The 19,494-nt window shown below is 40.6% G+C and overlaps 2 long non-coding RNA genes across 4 annotated transcripts in view; one reads left to right on the plus strand and one right to left on the minus strand.

The window, feature by feature from the left end:
* The window catches only part of LOC114002193, a 51,553-nt gene extending 45,002 nt beyond the window's left edge, over positions 1-6,551 (plus strand). For both annotated transcript variants that reach the window (XR_005566667.1, XR_005566668.1), the window contains one exon: positions 6,408-6,551. This is a non-coding gene — a long non-coding RNA (uncharacterized LOC114002193). The remainder of the gene's footprint in view (positions 1-6,407) is intronic.
* Positions 4,617-6,055, minus strand: LOC120324941. Of its 2 annotated transcripts, XR_005566670.1 has the most exons (3): positions 5,836-6,055; positions 5,113-5,227; positions 4,617-4,755 (listed from the first exon to the last, which is right to left on the minus strand). It is a non-coding gene; the product is annotated as an uncharacterized LOC120324941 (long non-coding RNA). The 2 variants fall into 2 exon arrangements; XR_005566671.1 differs by lacking the exon at positions 5,113-5,227.
* Positions 6,552-19,494: the final 12,943 nt, after the last annotated feature.

Below are 19,494 nucleotides of genomic sequence, written 5' to 3' on the forward strand. Positions count from 1 at the left end.
GTAGACCAGGGTATGGGGCACAAAGCTTGGAAAAGTGGGAGCTACGGGCACACCTCCTACTTTGCAATGTAGTTGTTCTGGGAGACTATCCCTGTTCTGCCAAAATCCATCCTGTCCTGACCCAACCATGTGAACTGAGCTACCAGATACAGCTTCTGACTCCAGAGAAGGTGTTAAAAGCTTCGCTAGCAAAGGGCAGTGCTGCCAGGTGCCCGTCCATCACTTGCTTGTTCCTGTTCCCCGAGCAGAACAAGTTTTCTCCAGACACTGGGAAAAGTGTCAGTAATTTAAATAGGTTTTGCTGGTGAACTGTGCTCCCGTCAAAACCTCGCTGCTCAGATCCTCTCCCTCAGCCCACAGTGTATCCCTTGGGAAGCCTGCGGTGGCCTTTGAGTTTGCTGTGGTCTATCTTTCCTGACGTGGTGTGGGCAGAGGGATGTGACCTTCCCCTGGACATGGCTTGAATTACAAACTGATTTCCTTCTCTGCCACTCTTTGTTTGCAAAGAGGAGATGACAATAGTTCTCTTTTCCCTTTCGTCACATGCTTTTGGCATTTTTGAGCATGGTTTTGAAAATCCTGATGGTGCAGCTCGTGAAAAATGTAACTTGTCTATAGTTGTAAACACAATGTTAATGCATTATTAAGAATAGTGTAATATATTGATTACTCCATAAGTCCCCAAGCTTATGTCTTCCTCCAGTTAGTTCTTGATGCTATAGGCTATATAATTAATGATGTATTGTCATATATTGCATCAACTATATATTTTAAGGTTATCTCAAATTTTCTCAAGGGAGGAATTCATATAGTGTTGCAAGGAAATCACCCCTCGGCCTCCCAAACATTTAAATTGGTGTTGAATGCAAAATAACCTTGGTTATATGATTTAGCCCTTCTGGGGAGGAAGGCCTGGAAAAATGTTTCAAGAAAAAACCTCTGAATGAGGCCTATATAACCCTAAAGTGCTGCCATTGCTGTTCACCTTCAGCAGCACAAACAGTGGAGAAAAGGCAAGACCCTGTGACAATTGTTTTTATCGGCATCAGGCTTCCAAACTGTGTGAACTAGATAATAATTGAGAGGAAACTTATTTAGTAGCGATTTCTATGAAGCCGGTAGTCCTTGCCTCAGTGCCCATTTAACTTAGCACAGTAGGGAGCCTGAAAATATAGACAGTAAAATTCTCCTTTCATAATGGATGAATTAATTTAGCCAGCCTAGTTAATTCAAATGCAAATTATGTGTTGAAAGTGTCCATTATTTATTGCTACATCTGAGACTGTTTCTCTGTTTCTCTCCTTAATTTCTGAAGTGCAGCAGAGAAGTGCTGAGCCACTAAACGCTCCCTTAGACACCAGCCAATTTTAGTACATTTTCAAATGACGTTTGATTTTTATTCTCTGCTTTAAACCTCATTTTGGGATTGTTTATTTGCTTTGACTTGTTCGTGGTTTCCAGCTGTGGAGCATTTCTGTTGCCAAGCGTTTCATTTTCAAGCGAGCGGTTGGATACCAGCGGGAGGAACACCTCATCCCAGCTGGATGACCATTGCCAGTTGCATCCTATATTGTCCTTCAGGTTATGCTGGAAAGCAACTGTGTGGTCCTGTTCTGTGTGAGTGTTTGCACATGGAATTGCACATATGTGTACCCACAAATGTACTGCCATATGTAGGAGTCCTCCTGAATGTTTTCCTCAGGGCAATAGTATTTGGTGTTCCTCCCCCCACCAATTAATTTCATGACATGGGAAACTTTTGTGGCTGTATTTTGAGTAAGGACAACAACCACCTGAGATTTCCTACCTTCACAAGAGGATGATATCGTTTCCTGGAGGTCCAGCGGTCCTGCAGTGTCAGTGCCAGGGTCATCCCAGGCACTGTCCATACAAGACTACCCAAGGTAATAAACATTTTATTTGAGAAAAACATAAGAAAATGAAGGTAGAGACAGAACAAAAGAAAATAATGGAATATGTGAAGGTTGTGTTATGGTGGTGTTTCTAGGGCTTTGTTTATTAGCGTTCAAAATCTCTCTTTGGGATTATTGAACCATAATCATAGAATCATTTAGGTCAGAATATACCTCTAAGATCATTGTGTCCAACCATAAACCCAGCACTTTCAAGCCCACCACTAAACCACATCCCTAAAGCACCATGTCTACACATCTATTAAATACCTCCAGGGGTGGTGACTCAGCCACTTCCCTGGGTGTCCTGTTTCAGTGCTTGACACCCTTTCAGTGAAGAAATTTTTCCTAATATCCAATCTAAACATCCCCTGGAGCAATTTGAGGCTATCTCTTATTACTTGGGAGAAAATAATTATCAGGTGGAGGGTAGCTCTTGTTTTACCAGTGTCCCCTCCAGAGCAGAGGTTCCCACTTGTGTCAAAGGAAGGTGGCATTGCTGGAACCATCAGCCAACGGCTCAGGGGGAATCCACTGCAGAAATCTAACAAAAGATGCTGGAGGACTCCCACCAAAAATAGGTAGTGGCCAAGTAGGAAATTGGACTGCAATTTTGTAGAGTAGATGATGATTAAATTGTTTTGTATTGAACAGCAAGTAAAGTCCATTTCCATTCACACTGTGCACATAATTTTCCCTTCCATGTAGAAGGGGGAAAATGCTGTTATTTTTACCTGGTCAGAAAAATGAAGCAGAATGGTCAGACACCCTTGCAAGGACTGCCAAATTGTTTCTTTTCACATGAAGAACACTTTTTGCTAGACATAGCTCTCCATTTTCCTTCAACATTCTCCAAAACTTCTGCATCATTCTACCCTGTGAACATCATCCAGATCCTATGACAAGGGTCAAGCTGTGCATGTTATGTTGCTCCACGTCCTCCCTAGTTCTTGTCTTGGATGTGTTTCCCTGGCACCGACGTTGTTAAGTGCTGTTTCTATTCTGCTGGCAAGCACTGGGGAAACATGCAGTCTTAGACATGCATCTGGGAGAGCAGGATATGAAAGAAAGGAAGACTGAAAACTTTGCTTTGTGCTCTTCAGGTACCCTGATGTTTCCAAATGACTTGGTTATTGTGGTCTCTTAGAATGTAATTGGAAAAACATCCCTGATGGTAAAAGAATTTTATTTTATATATTCCCCTCATGTTCATTTTCTACCCATTTCTTAAATTGGTTGATAATTGTATTCCTACAATGAACATTTGGGATTATTTTTTTTATGTGCAGTCTTTTTGCTCTATTCCAAACTTGCTTGTACATAAAAAGATTTTATTTTCTTAGAGAGATTTTAGTCCAGATTTAATTTCTCATATTTAGGCTTTGTACTGTAGCAGCAGCCTTGCTTGAGCACTACAGGTCCTTACAAATTTGATAATTATATATCAATTTAGCTTAGCACATAGTTTGTAGCCTTAGCTCAGCTGGTAAGGCACAAGGCAGAGAGAAGCACTCAGAAAAGAAAGTGCTGTCCGTCAGCCATCCCAAGTCTTGTCTATGCATGGGGATACTTAGCAAGAGATATCCCTGAATCCTTTCTTATGCACAGATCTCTTGGTTCAGGATGGGGTAAAGAAGCAGCTGCTCTATCAGTTTCAATTTGAGCCAAGTTCAAAGGAAACCTTCTTACAAAATAAATATCTTAATTTAGGTGGAATATGGCTGCTGCAATTTAAATTTATATGCTACCTCAAACCGAATTAATTTTCAAGTGTAGACAAGCTTTAAGCACTTGGAGGCTGACTTTTAATTAGTGAAGCTCTGACAGCACTACCACAGAGCTAGTTTAACTTAATGACAGAAGATAAACTTCATTAAGTTTTCCAAGCAACATAAGAAAATGCAAATAAGGCAGAGCCCCTTAAAGGGCTTGTGACTCCTTCTGTAGTTTTTATTACTGATGTGATTTTCAGTCATAATCCCATCAGCTCCCCCTCATTATTGTCTGTGTCAGCTGCATTCCCAACTTGGCACTGTACCCAAATATTTGACTGGTACAGCAGTGCCTCTCCGTGAAGATGGCAGGAGGGGATGCTGTTTTTGGGAATGATGTACAGCCGTGGTCCTGAGCAGTCCTGTAGGGTTTTGCACCATATCTGTGTGAGATGGTGCAGGCAGAGTCTGGCTTTCTGCTTTCCAAGACACAGACCCTGCTGTGTAGCCATATGCCAAGAAGCAGAGTAGCTACTGTAGCTGGTGTGGCCCCATCCCTCAGAAAACACCTATTTCCCAAAGATATATATGTTACCTTGGAGGATTTATGTTACATTATCATATCATTTTCCTTCTGCTGGGAATATGAGAAAATAAGCTTGATTTTGCCTGTGAATGGCACTGAGCTCTCAGATGTCTTTGTTTTCTGTGTTAAGCAGCAACTGGGAGCTGGTTTATTCCACAGCCTGAAAACTGGCTGGATCCAGGAAAGGTTGAGGTTGCAAAGCACATACAGCCAAACCAGGGCATCACCCCAGCCTGGAGATTAAACACTGCTGGCAACTTTCTGCAGCTCTGAGACAGCTTTTCTTTTCAATTCCTTTTTTGGATCTGGTCAGTGACTTATTTCTCCTCTGCTCATACACAACAGGTTTTGAGTTTTTAAAAATCAAAAAACAAAAAAAAGCCCCACCAAGAAACACAAGAAATATAGTGACAAATATGTTTTTTATTTAGTGGAAGGCAGCAGATTCTTACTGATATTTCCCCACCTTCACTGTACTCCCAGGACTGCTATGAAAGCCAGCATCAAACTTCGGGAGCTAGCCCAGCTCCTGGGAAAACTGGGCCTAGAAGAAAAATCGATTTTGGGGAATGAGAAGGAAGGAGATTTAGAGGAAGTAAAGTCAGTTTGTTATTAGAAATAAGTGGAGGAGAGTAGAAGGAGATAATGCGTTTGTTTAACAATGATTTTATTACACATGTGATGTACAGCGACAGTATGTTAAATTTCCTAGTCAACAGGGATCTATACAAAACAATTTGTGGCAAAAGGAAACAGATGCAGTTCTGTCTGCAACTTCACACATCTGCTCTGCAAGCCAGCGCTCTGCCTATAATTCTTTAGGAGGGATCCAATAAAAATGATATAAAATTTTATTGTGTTGCTGGCACTAGTTATTAGAGTGAGGAGCCAGAAAGCTTACCCAGGGACTGAACTTTTCCCATCTTTCAGTGCAGGGTAAATGATGAGGCTGTCACTGGTACCAGTGATACTGCAGTGTGAAAACAGGTAGAAATCCTTTTGGACCATTGAGCATGCTGGAGTGGGGAGGGTAAAAACCAGAGTGGCAAAGCTTAGAGATGAGTAATAGGGAAAGATGCATTGGGAGGGAGGGAAATGAAATGTTGAAATGGTATTAAAAAATAAAATTAAAAAGAAAAGGAACCCCCAGAAGTTATAGAAGAAATCTGTAGAATGTATCTACCTCTGCTCTATTCTTTATTGCTATCAGTTATAATTTTCCACACTTTTATTCTGAATTTCAATGGCTGTAGCTAGGAAAGTGAAGCAGAGTGGAATGAGGTAAAATAAATAATGCCAGCTTCCATTCTGGATCAGAACATCTACAGAAGGGTTGGAATGAAACCCAACTGACCTCCCTTAAAATCAAAACTATGTCTTTTTGGATTAAACCACATCAATTCCACTTTGTGGGCAGGCCCAGCACAGGACTCTGAGCTACCCTTGGACTGGATCCGGTGTCTATGGGGGAACGTGAGGTGTTTCCCAGTGTAACAGGGATGATGGGCCTGAGCAGCTGTTTCTGTTCCAATTTTTTCCTTGTGATGCCCTAAATTTCAAAACCCCCGATTCAAGAGGGTGTTTATAAAGCCACTTCTTCGGGCCGTGGCTGCGCTGCACTTACCGGGGTGCCCCAGGTCAGAGAGCTAAATCTCCTCACGCTCTTCTGGGGCCCTGGCGTTCCCACCACAGCCTGAGGCTGCGTCTTCTCCATAGGACTGCCATGGTCTCAGCCCAGGAGGAGGGTTTTGCCAGTTCTCTGAGGTATTTTGACTCCTGCCGTTGCCCCTGGGGTATTGGAGCTGGCAGTGGGAATGAATCAGGGACCGCAGAGGCAGGGAAGGGGGAGCCGCCATGTCCTGAGGGGCCACTGGCTCCCCTCACACCTTCTCATGGTGCCTCGCCCTCTCCAGAGTCTTCACCACCTGTTTGCGTTGTACCCTCATGTGCTAAAATAGCAGGTTTTGCTATTTTTGTGTGGTATGGGTTTTCCTAGTGTTCAATAACTAAGAAATCGCAGGTGACAGCTCATGCTTTTACTGAGGTGTTGGGTGCGGCAGTCTGGGAGTGACCGGAGTTATTCCGTCTCCCTGCTTTCCCTGGGTGATCACAGCACTGAGGTGCTCAATAAAACTTCTCGCACAGCCTAAGAACAGGCCTTAACCATTTCTCTGATTATGTTATTTTTATTAGCAGGGTCCTTTATCTGCCAAAAAGGAAGTTCAAAGTGCTGGCGGAACAACCCCTCTCACCCCAGTGAGGACACTGAAGCGAGAGCAACTCGTTTGCCTTTCTGGTCACGTACCCCCCATGAAATGTAAATAAATACTAGGCTGTGAAGCTTTTGCAGAATACAATGTTATTTAGAAACTGGAAGACTCTTGCCAGGTAAAGCAATGGGCAGATTTATTTTTTTTTCTCTGGCAACAAAACATCGCACTTAATTCCTTCAAGTTTGTTAAAGTCTTGTGAATATGTATTAGGGACAGAAAAACCAGTGGACCTTATGTTTAAGCTAGTTTAGTTCATTGGATTATGATAAACATATTCAGATACTAGAAATCCTATAAAAATTAGAATTTATTTGCCTCTTGAAGATTATAGCATTTGCAAATAAATCTCCTTTAAAATATAACAGAAGTTAAACTTAAATCCAGAAGCAAAGTTTTAAAAAATCCTTCAGAAGGGAATGTCCAAATACAACCTTTCAGGTCTTTAACCTGTAGTGATTTAACGTTTTTCACATAAAAATTAATTTCTGTTTGCAGAGCCACACTGAAATATTTCATCCTGGCTTACATTACTGAATCGTTGCAGTGACCTGTGGGAAGTGTAGTTCCTCTGCAGGCTGAGGTGTTTTGCCAGAGAGTTGCATGTTACCACTTTAATGATGCTAATATTTTGACTTTATCTCACAAACCAAATATTGCAGTACCAGTTTACTTAACCCGAGGCAAAAATATTTTGATCTCACTTCCTAAATGAAATCCAAATGTTTTTGAAAGAGCAGAGCTTCTCATTCAGAGAATCTCTTTCGCAGCATAAGTGTATTTCAGTGGAACACTCTGGAACCATTACAACTTCCAGGTACAATTTCAAAAAGCACAATCTTTGACAAACTCGCTTTCTAGATAAGACCAAACCTTTCTGCGTGTCTTTTCTGAATAAACAAACCCTTACTTAGAGTTGAAATGAAGAAAACAAACTTTTCAACATTGATCTTTAACTAGCCAGTTAGAAAATGTTTGAGGAAATGTTTTGCCAGGTAAACACATTCTTGATTATTTTAGGATAAAATGAGTCAGGAGGATAACTAGGCAAATAAAATGGGTCAATACTTAAGGACAGTTTTATGAGTTTTACACAACTACACAGGAAAAGCCAGTGGCAATGAGATTGTGGTGGCAAATATGCTTAACAAATGTGATGTTTCTGATGCTGTTGACCAACTTCCTTATCCCACTTGAGCCTGGGATATTAATCTGGCAGGCTGTGGAACTCCTCAACTCTTCTGTCATGCTGTATGGATCTTATCTGATTCAAACGCCACATATTTATTATGATGACAACTTTTACAGTATGGTTTTTCTGAATCTAGCTCTATGTCACCACTATAAATGTAACAAGTTTATGACAACATATAATTGACTACACCTTTTTTTTTTTTGTATTTTGACTTGTTATGGTGTAGCCTGGTAAAGTTTGTAGTATTCAAGGGCAGTCTTTGACTTATTTTACAGGTGCTTCTTAAAATGACTGAGCTGCTGTTATATAATTTTATAATTTAATTAATAAAGACTTTAACAGAAACATGTGAAAGCACAAAAACCCACATAGGGCTCACACTGAAAAAAAGGGAGTTTTGCTTCCTTGACAATAGTTTTTGCTCATGTAGCTTTTGTATCATCAGTAGCAGATATTAAGCTTTGGTGGAGCAGGCCACTTTTAGCCTTACCTCTTAATTTGCAGTACAGACTTTAGTGTTATTTGCTTAGAATGATACTCTAATGTAATTTTAATATGTTTAGTTATGAAGCTTCACCTTTTAGCCTTATTTCATAAGACAAATGATATTTTTAAACCAAAATAGTTAAAATTTAAATTCAGTCTTTCTGTGTATAAGCAACTAAGTCAAAACTTTTCTTAGCATAGTGCACAATAAAGTAAGATAAACTGCTGACATGGCCCCTGGAAATCAGCTGTCTTGACCAGCTACCTCAAGAAACACAGAACTTACATTAGAATGACAGAGTAAGGGGCCGAATTCCTTACTGCTTAAGGTTTTGAGACAAAAAAAAAAAAAAAAAAAAAAAAAGAGGGGCCATTGTATTCTTAAGTTTTTAAACTTTTTACTTCAGCTCAACATTTCAGACACCTTGTGTGTTAGCAACACGGTGGCCTGAAACTGGGTCTTGGCCTGTGCTGACAAAGGGTCTATTTGCTAATGGCTGAGGATGATCCAGCTGGAGCATTTGGATGCCCTCAGCACCCCAGGGTGCACAGCTTATTGAGAAACCTGGAACAGATCTCTGGAAGGCTACAGATGCAGATAAACCCAACAGGCATGAATTTCCAGTAGCATCAACTTCTGCAACCCTGTTTAAGTGGGAGTAACTGAGTCCACAGACTTATACGAGGTGATGATTGTTTATTTTTACTTTGTCTTAAAAATTAAGGTGGAAAATTAGGTTAATAATTCTGAACAGGTCATTTTTTCCCCTTCAACTTCCTTTCATTCATTCCTGGTTGAGCAAATGTTTTCCTTGATTAAAGGACTGCATACAGTGTCAGAACAAAATGCACTTTTTGCATATTTGCTTATTCTATGAAGCTGAAATCAGTCTTGTGTTGGTTTTCTGGTATTTTTCATGGTTCAAAGATGCCCTCAGAAATACCTGAAAGGGGTGTCTTGCAGAAATTCAGTTAGCAGAAAGCAATGTAATGAACAAGCTTGTTTTGGAAACCACAAAGTGCTATCATCCGTAAGAATAATCCTGAATAAACTCTCTGATCGCCTGAAGCCCTGCCTCTTCTTTGTGGACTTGTGGGTAATTGCCACGGTGAAGAACGTGCATATATTAAATTAAAGGTATGATTTTTTAAATTTTTTTTTCACTTAGTTAAATGCATTAAATCCCATACTTGCTTCACTTAATGTCAGCATAAGGCTCCAGGCATCCTTGTAATGTAATAACCAGTGGATTCATACACATGGTTGTTCTGTGGCAGGTGACAGCACAGCTTTGCATTAATGTGAGGTTTTATTAATAACACTAATATATTCAGTTGTAGGGACAGTGCATCTTGCAAAAACGTTATTATTTTTGATTTGTGTAGTCTGGCTGTATTTTATACTTCATTGACTAATGCCACATTTGGAAACAGCCAACCATGGGTGTGTCACATGTAAAAACAAACATCTTGCTCGACGGGCATTAAGTTTAACACTTGCTTTTTTCTGCTCAGGTTCTGAGCCATGGCTGCTATGACAAAACAGATTAATAACCCTGGGATTAACAGCAAATACACTGGAGGGGGGGTGTGCTGCAGAGGGTATGGCTGATCTTTAGGAGATGACAAAATAAACTTATTTATGCTTCAAGAGAAGCAAATCAACGTCATAGGCCAGCAAAACTTTCCATCCTATTTCACAGAACCATGCTGTATTCAGCATCGTAAATTGTATTATCTATAACATAAGGTCATAATGCAGGAGCCTGGTGGCTTATGTGAACTGCAAATCACTGCCCTGGTAAAAGACCTTTGCAAAAGACACCATAAAAGTCCCCCAAACTGAGAGAAGACACAGAGAAATGCTTCTAAATACGGAGCAGCTCCTATCACAAGACAGCTGGCTGAGAATAAATAGTTTACAATTGTAAATCAGTGGTTATTTCTAGGTGATATTTCTCATTGTATTATGCAGTCACTATGAGATAGAGAGCATTAATTCCCAGAATATTTATACATTATTGTTTTATACAAAGTACACTACAGACAATAAGAAGAGTTTTCAAAAGCAGCAGACTGACCCAAGCTAAGACAGCTCAAGATCAGAGGCCTTTTTGGGGAGCTTTTGAAAAACTGCAGCCAAAGGGTTTGAGTTTGTTTTGAGGCAGGAGCAGGGAGCTGCTAGGGTGTGCAGGATGTGTCTCCTGAAACCTTATTGGAGGTGGCCGTGGTGGCTGCCTGGTTCTGGTGCCAGGGTGTCCTGCCCTGCCAAGGATTGCAGCTTCTGGTCCTCTTCTGTGACCTGGAGACAACCCTAGGCCTTCCCTCCCTGCAGCTGATCCATCTGTCTCTGGATTCAGTTCCCAGTCAGCACAATTATGTGCCTCTGTGGTTATTAGTGTCCACCAGGATGGACATGGAGGAACCCAGAGAGACCGAGGGGCATTTTGAGTGGCACAGTGGAGAATGAGACACAAGTGGCTGGTGCTTCTGGGGGCGTGTAGTTTCGAGACAGGACATTTGGTTCCTACAAGCCATTTGCCAACTGTTTCTTATAAATCCCCTATCAAAAATAGTAAGATCTGTCAAAGTTCCCTGGGATTTATAACAGCCTAATAAGCATAATAAATGACTGTATTAACAGAGGGAGAACATGCATGGCGTGATTAATAGATTTTTCTCAAAGTCATAGATAAAAATGAACAGCAAAGGAAAGGAAAACCTTCATATTAACTCTGTGGGAGCTCTTGTATTAATTGGCACATAATCAGGTACAGCTGCTAATAATCAGGCAGCTCTTTAAACCAACACACACAGAGTACTGCCAATGCAGCCTGAAGAGCTAGAGATTAGAGAATATACAAATATTCCTTGAAACTTGGGTTGCTGGATCAAAGTCATGTTTTCTTATAAGCTTATGGATCCCTAGGTTCTGTGACACTGTGGGATTCCCTCATGTCATAAACCATCTCTTCTCTCTCTTCCTCTACTTGCAGGCCACTGAAAAGTATCTGTCAGAATATACTTTTTTTTCTGTGTCCTGTATCTTGATAACACCAGTCTTCAGAGCACTCGGTCTTCGTGATGGGACATTCTGCAGATTCTTTGTGGGATCTTCTTTTACTGGATATCGTTGTCCTCTGGAGGAACTACACACCTCAGAGCCACCACTGGGCCACACAGAGGCAGCAAGTTCAAATAAGAACATAAACTCAAGAAAGCAAATTGCTTGTGTAGCAACAAAGGATTGATCTCTTGATTACTCCCTTAGAACCACTTACAGGCACAGCAAAAGAGGTCCCCAAACATTTCAGAAACCTACAGTGACTCTAACAACAACCTCTTGTTCTAGCTGTCACTTAGGGTTTTTCCTTTCAGCTATCAAAGTCAAGGGGCCAATTCAGCCAGATTCCCCCTCCTTGGGACTGGCTTTCTGAGTAGGTTGTCATCCTGCTGTTTCCATAAACTCTGATACTCAAGGGTTTTGTTATTGCTGTTGAATGCAAACAAAGCTTCAAAGACCTCTCTGTGTCTTTGCTCACTTAGGGTCTCCTGCTTCCCTGCAGCCTTAGCATGGGGGTTTTATGTTCACACAAGTCTTAGTGGGACATCTTTAACATGAAGCATGACAGCTCTGCTTTGTGAAGAGGGTCTCTGGAGGGCTGAGCTTTTCCTGTTCCCTTTAGAAGGTGAGCTGAATTGAATTTAGAAGCATTTATGTAATGTTTTGTTAATCCCATAAGTCTACTTGAACAACATTTACGTCTTTTGGCTTCATGACATTTCTGCAGTGACCATGCAAGCCACATTGCTACACACTGATCATTTTAAGGTTTGTTCTGCCAAACAGAGATATCCCAGGATTTGTGTTATGTTGCTTTAAGAATGGCTTTTGGGACTCATGGAACACCATTTCGTACAATCAGTCCCAGTTCTAACAGCTTTCATGTGTATCTTTACAGAGCTAATCAGAAGCTGCATTTGTTTCTTCTCTCCAAAATACCCTTCTCCATCTTGACCTAAGTGTTCCTCGTACGAATATTCATAAATGTTATATTAATTAAGTGTGAGAGATGGCCTCTCTTCTCCTGTCTGAGGTTCTTCCTTCTGTTCATGTCTGCAGCACGCTGACTTTATGATCTTCCCCCCAGACAAGGGAAAGGATGAATGAGTAAATACAGACACTTGTGTGAAAGCTGCTGCCGGGTGTTGCCTGGCGACTAATAGCTATCAGAGCCAAATTAGCCAACCTGCTCTGGAGACACAGGTGATTAGCAAATAGGGACCTCAGGAACAGGAAGAAGCATGAAGGGGAGATTAACTGAGTTCAGAAGAAGCAGCAAAGGTTAAACAGTTAGTGAAGTGCAGGCTAAAGCTCCCGAGGTAATCACTGTTTTTACTTGTTGCTGCCTTTTTTTGTTATGCTAATGGTAGAGTTTCTTTCCTTTCTGTTTTTTAAATGCCCTCGTTTCGGTTTTGGGCTGAACCCTATGGTTTGCTTTTTCTGATGGAAGTGTGAAGGGTTTGGATGTGGGTTTTATAATTTCCTTCCAAAGGTGTTATTTTCCCGAGTAGATCTTGCCCTATTTTGTGCACTTGAAAGGCACAAGCACAATAAAGAGTATGCAGAGTGAAATCAAAAGTGTACGAGGTAGGTCTTGCAGAACATTACACTGATGCTACTTATCAGCTATGGTTGTTGTTGTTTTGTGGGTTTTTACAGGTTCATTCAGAGCAAATAGATACTGGATAAATCCCTACAGCTTGAAAAATATGCTTGGAAGCCTCTTCTGCTTTTTCCAGAAGTGATGTGTACAATTCATTCTGTTTTTCAATGTACTGAATGTGAAGCTTTCTCTTTAAAATACACAGCAGTTTCTTATCTGTCTGCAAAGTGATTCTACAGAATTTATTCCTTTTTCAGTTTTCAAATAAGAAAACAGGAATGTGGCTTTTGATTGGAAGGAAAAATAAATATGAGGAAAATAACAGACAGCTGGGAAAACCTGAAGAGAGTTATTGAAAACTCTGAAAAAAAGGTGCAGGAAACTGTCCTAAATTTGTGACTGTGCTTTAAACTCTGCCTCGACAGTTCCTTGTATTTTGTGAAATGGCTTTGCCTAGCTTGTATTTTAAGCTTAGAGATTTTATGCTTATTTTTTAGTTTTCAGAAATGCTATGCTAAAGAAATATGAAATACCGAAAACAGGGCACACATCCTCTCTGGGGTACTGCTGGTGATCTCATTTACAGGAAAGCAAAACATTGGATATACCCCGTGTGTACCTCTTTCTTCATTTAGTGTGTCGTCAGCACTAAAAATAACATTTCACCATATGTGAAGAACAAGAAGTGATCAATACAAAGCCAGGCTACCTGCCAAGGAGGGGGTTTTTTTTGTTTGGTTGATTGGTTTTGTTTGTTTGGGTTTAGTTTTGGATTTTTTTTCCAAATATCAAAAACATAAAAACATGAGAGAATAATACTGTTAAGAACTTTATTCTATGTTGTTTGAAAAAAAAACCAAACTTAAATATTACTTCTTTTTCCTATTTTATAATTCTCAAGAGTGTAAATCCTGGCAGTTTTGGGGTTTCTGGACACTTCTGAAGACCTACACCAGGAGCTGTTATGCCTCTTCTGAAGGTAAGAAAGGTTACCATTCTTTTTTTGGTGTAGAGAGAGAACCAGTGAGCTTTAGTTTCCCTAAGGGCATGGTTTGTGTGCAGCCAAGTTTTCCTGTATGGAAAAGTCCTGTAATCACTCAAAAGATCAAATTTGGTGTCAACCTGAAGCAAATAGTCTTTTTACCTCTTTGAACTGCAAGAGCAGTTTTGAAGGTATCTTAATATTGCTGTGATGAAATATACTGCAATTGAAGTAGAACCATTTGGGCTAAGAATGAAAGGGCTTTTATCCATTAACTTAATATACTTTTACTTGCTAAAGGTGTGTGGTTAAGATATAGACAGTGCTATGAAGAGATGAGGAGCCTGGTGCATTTAAGATTCATCTCATGATGATTCATCTCTCTCAGGAGTGCACTCAGAAATAAAGAAGCATACTGAAGACAGTTAATTTCAGTCCTGTCAGAGGATCTTGGGATAGCAATATTGAACGTTAAAGCAGTAGGTAGGAAATAAACCCAAAGCTTCATTGTGAGCAACTGAAATAGATGCTTTTGTTCAGTATGTTTTTCCTATCAGACATTATAACAAGTCCTCTGTTGGAATGTCTGGAGGTCAGACTCTCCAGTAACTCTGACAGAGATCCTTGGTATTTCTGGTGTCCTTGGGTTCTGGGACTCCAGTAAGGTGGAGCTTTATTTTTCTGGTGCAAAAATGTGTTAATTAGAATAATTTGCATGAATTGTACATAATAGTTCACTCTGGCTCCATTGAGAGTGTAAAAGCAAAGTGTTGTGTCTATTCATGGACAGCATGGCTGTCTCATTCTGTCCCTTATGCATTCAAGGGCAGATTTGAGCTATAACACTAGAGAGGTTTTCTGACTAAAACTGTGATGGTTATGTTTTTCCTTTAATTTTAAGCCTCCTTACCCTCTTCTTATGGCTTTCCATCCAAAAGGAGTCTTGAAATGAGTTCATGTTCTATAGGCACTTCTCTGTAAATCTTTCCATTTGCTCTGTCCTCAACTTGCTACCCACAAACTGTATTTCTGATTCAATTTTGAATCATACTAAGAGAGAGAGAGAGAGAGAGAAACTATACGTTTCTCATACCTGTCCATGAAAACCTTGGAATAAATGCACATGGTGGGTAAGGAGGCAGCTGGAGGTTGCTGCAGGTGCTGGCTGTGACAGGAAGCAGACAAGGTTAGCTGTTGTTTACCTTCCCAGAGCCTTTTCCTTGCCTATGTCCTATTAAGTCAAGCTGGGATCATGCAGAGTCATGTGAGTGCATGGGAAGCTTGGGAGGGGCCTCAGGGGAACCTGAAGCCAGACTCTGGTCTCACCTCAGGTGAGAAGGAGAACGAAATGTCTAAAACTGAGTGACCTCATCCTGGGAATGAGGTTGTGAAGTGAGAAAAATTCTGAAAGGAAAACTCTTTGCATCTGCAGCCTCAGGCTGGGAACGATGGAATGATGGTGATGAGGGTGTAGCTCATGGGGGGGCCCAAATATGAAGCAAGCTGAAATTAGGCTGCTGGTCAGCTACATACAAAATAAGTGTATGTGGTTTTATAAGAGCTTCCGAAAGATGTGCTGAACTGAGAGATGTTGAAAATGGCAATGCAACTTTCTTCCCTATGCTTCTGCTTTCTTCTTCTTGTCTCAGTTCCACCTCATCTAACACCTACCTCCCTTTTGTTAATCACTCGAGCAGCAACATTTCCCCAGCACCTACCAGCCTACAAATCTCTCTCACTTTCCACCTGCTTCCTTAAAGATTAGTTTTGTGTTGTGATCCACCAAAGTAACCCACCTCATACCTACCTGCAGAGATTGCAGGAGCAGTTTCCCATCGCCCACAAAATCCCATCAAAGCCGGAAATTGTTTTCTTTATGTGAGTGGCAAGGCAATTACCGAGCTGAGTGACATGGGTGGAGGAGGGAGTGCATTTACACCGGGAGCTGTTGCTGCAGCAGAAACTCCTGGCAGGAAAGCAGTGACTGACTGACATCCTTTGGCTTGTTATTATGGGCCTTGTATAAATGGAGTAGAAGCAATGACTGTTACTGCATTTCTAATCAACAAAGTGTTATGCCAGTAATTAAGTTTCAACTGACTCGCATCTCCTTTCTAGGAATTAATTGGAGGCAGATATGCAGATTGCTGGTTAATAATAGAACAGTTATAGTTCTATAATCACTTTCTCCATGTTTATCAATTTGTTTGATTGCTTGTGTGGCAAATATTTGATCCTGTATGTGTCTATTTAGCCATCAGAGTGTTTTATAAACATCATTGTTTATCACGTTCATCTTAAAGTGCTGCAACTTGCAGATCCTAATAGCAGCAAATGGAGAACTTTATTTTGCAAAATAGGCAGAGAGAGGCCTTTCAAAGAAAGCTCCAGATTGTCCAAACCACATATGGATGTCAGAGATGGGAACAGTGTGAGCTGTATGCTGAACCTATTTTAAACTCCCACTCATGATTTCCAAATGCAGCACTCTGTCAGAGAGCAGGAACAGAGAATTTTGGGAACTATAGCACTCGTGTAAATAAAGGCTCCGGAAATCTGGTTTGGCAGAAGTGTTAATAATTACTATGTTGCCATTTGTGTGGCAACTAAAACTGGAACCTGATGGATAGGTGCAATTAGACTATGACTAATTGCAGGACGTATTTATAATGTTTACTGCCCAAAGAGACCAAAAAGTTTGCAAAGGTATTTTCCTGTTTTTTTAAAGGGTGACATAGGGCTCTAGGAGGGGAGGGAAAATACCCATGTGTCAGTGGCAGATGCGTGTTTTGTTTAATGACCCACGTTGGCCACAGAAGCCAAATCCAAATGCATGTTCCCATACCTTCCAGTAGGTGTTCTTTCAGGAGAGCAGCTCTGCACTAGCTCGAGTTTCAGTCTGTTCAGTACCCACTCATTTGCAGCTGCCTGGAATACACCACCTGGGCATGTATTAACAAATTAACAACTCTGTTATTGAACTGGGAGCCAAACATCCATTCCCAAAGCCTGGGCTGTGTCAGTGTATCGGTTCTATGTGCATGCAGTCCTGTCCTTAGGATTATTTGCAAGTGTTTCCTCCACCCTCTGATCTAGTAGACCACAAAGATAAAGTATTTAGCCAGAGAATCAGCCAGCCAGTCTTTTTATAAAATAAACTGTTTGTTGTTTGGCTTAGCTAAGCTACTTTCTTACACCTCCTGGGAGAAGAGAAGACTGCTTGGGAACAATCATAGCGTAGGAGTGTGAACAAAGAGTTCAGCAGAAATCCAGATGTATGTTTTATTTATACTGAAGTGAAATACTGTTCCTTGTAACAGCTGATTTCAGGTTTATACATGAAGCCTCTAGACAGTTCTTAATTCACTCGGTAAGCATTGTGCACAGGAGTTAGCTGGTTTGAAGTTTGTGCCTTTGGGATTGCACAGGATTGCAGAGTGATGCCCTCCAGCCTCCTTATCTAGCAGGAAAAAATGAACTTGCTTAATTCGGATTTTCCCCTTGTTACATCTTTATACAAATGACTCTCCATGAACTTGCAGCTTGTTTTTAATCCGTTCCTGGCAATATTGCTTTGAAAACACCATCAAGTAGCTCTGGAGAGAAAGTAAAAAAGCCTTTTTGTTATCTTTTTCCTACTCCGCATTTCTTTGACTTTCCAGCAAGAAGATTAATTTTATGTTTCAATGGCACATGTTGAAGGTGGTGCAAGAAAGCAGATGTATAGGAAAAAAACGGAGCTACAAACAACATCTTAGGCTCCCAAAGAGAAATGTATATGTAGGAAACACTGACAACTAACCTTCAAATATTTGAAATAGACTTGAGAGAGGTGATTTTATTTTTTCAGTCTTATTTAATCCATTCTTGAATTAAGGAAAATGATGAGAACCTCCAAACTACCTTTGAAAAGGCTTCCCATTATAGCACTCCTTACTGAAACTCGGCTTGAAATTGCTTCTTGCTCTCTATGAAAATTTAATTTCTCAGTATATTCACTGGACATGAAGGTTTGAGTTTGTAACTATCTCTGCAATTACATCTGTGACACAATAAAAATGCTTTCAGTCAAATACAAAAGCTGATGTAATGAAGGATTTATGTAATTTTATAGTGGAAGAATGAGGAAGAAAAAGAAGAATATGTTTCTGAATGAGTTGATAAGAGGAACGTGCATCTTGGACTTTGGAAAGGAATCTTCTCTGTTATAATTCCTCTCTTCCTTCTTCTCTGATCCAGCAGTCTGGAGTCCTGCCCCTTCAGTGCTTGAAAAGTCCTGCCACTTTTTTTCTTGAGGGTCATCAAATCCAGTTCTCTAGCTTATGTTTTCTAGGTCTCTGAATGTTTTTCTGACTCTTCTCTGCACTCTCTCCAGTTGAGCCACACACATCTACGAGTAACAAACCCACAACTGCGATATTTGAAATTAAAGCTGCCAAGATGCCATAAGAGACTGGCTGCAACAGTCTTTCAATGAGAATTCTATCTATGTAGAAATTTAAATCACTGCATGAGTAAAACTGGTGCATTTGTCTGACAGCTTTCAGTCAAAAGGAGCTACATTGTTCCAGGGTCGTCCTTCTCAAGAGTTTTCCAAAGTAGGATATCTGCAAACAAGCACAAAGTTTCAGCAGGTCTAGATGATGCTGAATGGTATTTATAAGGCTTGTTTTACCATCATCAACATTTCTGTAAGACCATGGTGTCCGAATGCATTGTGATTTCTAAAGTAATATCCTCAGAGTTGGGAGAGTACTGTTATAACCTGAGAGCTGAAGCTTCAGCCGCTCATTTAACTTTAAATATATCAAAGTCAGTTTTCAGACTTGTTGGGGGGGAGACCACTACCTTAAGTCAGTTCAGCCTTCTCTTTGTCGGATATAAGAGGAGTCCCAAAGAATTATAGACCTAGCTGAGGTGTGCCTGCTGCTGTCTTAAAGAAAAATGAAGATAAATGAGGGCTCCAGATGCTCGATACCTCAATCATATAGAAAATCTGTAGCCCAAGTCACTGAACTATCTTTCTTCTACTAAATCAGAGTGAACTGTGATTTAAGCAGTAATCCTTGTACGTGGTGGTGCTCCATAAAATGACTACAGAAAATGAAAGGAATCAGGTCTAATGCTGAAAGACAAGAAAATGAGTTGTCTGGTAGTTCTGCTGGGTATTGCAGAGCCTCTTAACCTCAGTGGAGACTGATTTTTTAGGAGAGAAGAAACTGTTCACGTTCTCTCTGGCCAGGACTTGTCATTTTCATGATAATGAAAGGCACTATGAGAAAGCTCTGGGGATTTAAGGCTTGTTTTCACTGCGCACAGAATTGCAGAAAATGTCCTGTTAAATAAATAAATAAACTTTGACTGGTAACAGCTGGCCATAACTTTGTGAGCCAACAGACCTGAGCATCTTCTCTCTGTTTCTTCTTCCTCCTCGCCTTTAGCTGACAACATACAGTTTATTTGTCATGGAGCCAACCCATCCTACCATATGCTTAAAATGCCTTTTCCCACTCCTGTCTCTGGTGCAAGCACGAGCTGCTTGCGCCATGTTCTGGTAGAGGCAGGAAACACCCTCAGGAAATGTATGTGCAAAGACAGAACAGACTGTTGATTAAAACACCAATGTTGACTTGAAAATCTTGGCCTGGATATTTCTGGTATCTCCAGGCTGTGCCAAAACACC

Source organism: Pipra filicauda, unplaced genomic scaffold, assembly GCF_003945595.2.
Source record: "Pipra filicauda isolate LSUMZ 115617 unplaced genomic scaffold, ASM394559v2 scaffold77_size3566232_pilon, whole genome shotgun sequence".
NCBI lineage: Eukaryota > Metazoa > Chordata > Aves > Passeriformes > Pipridae > Pipra > Pipra filicauda.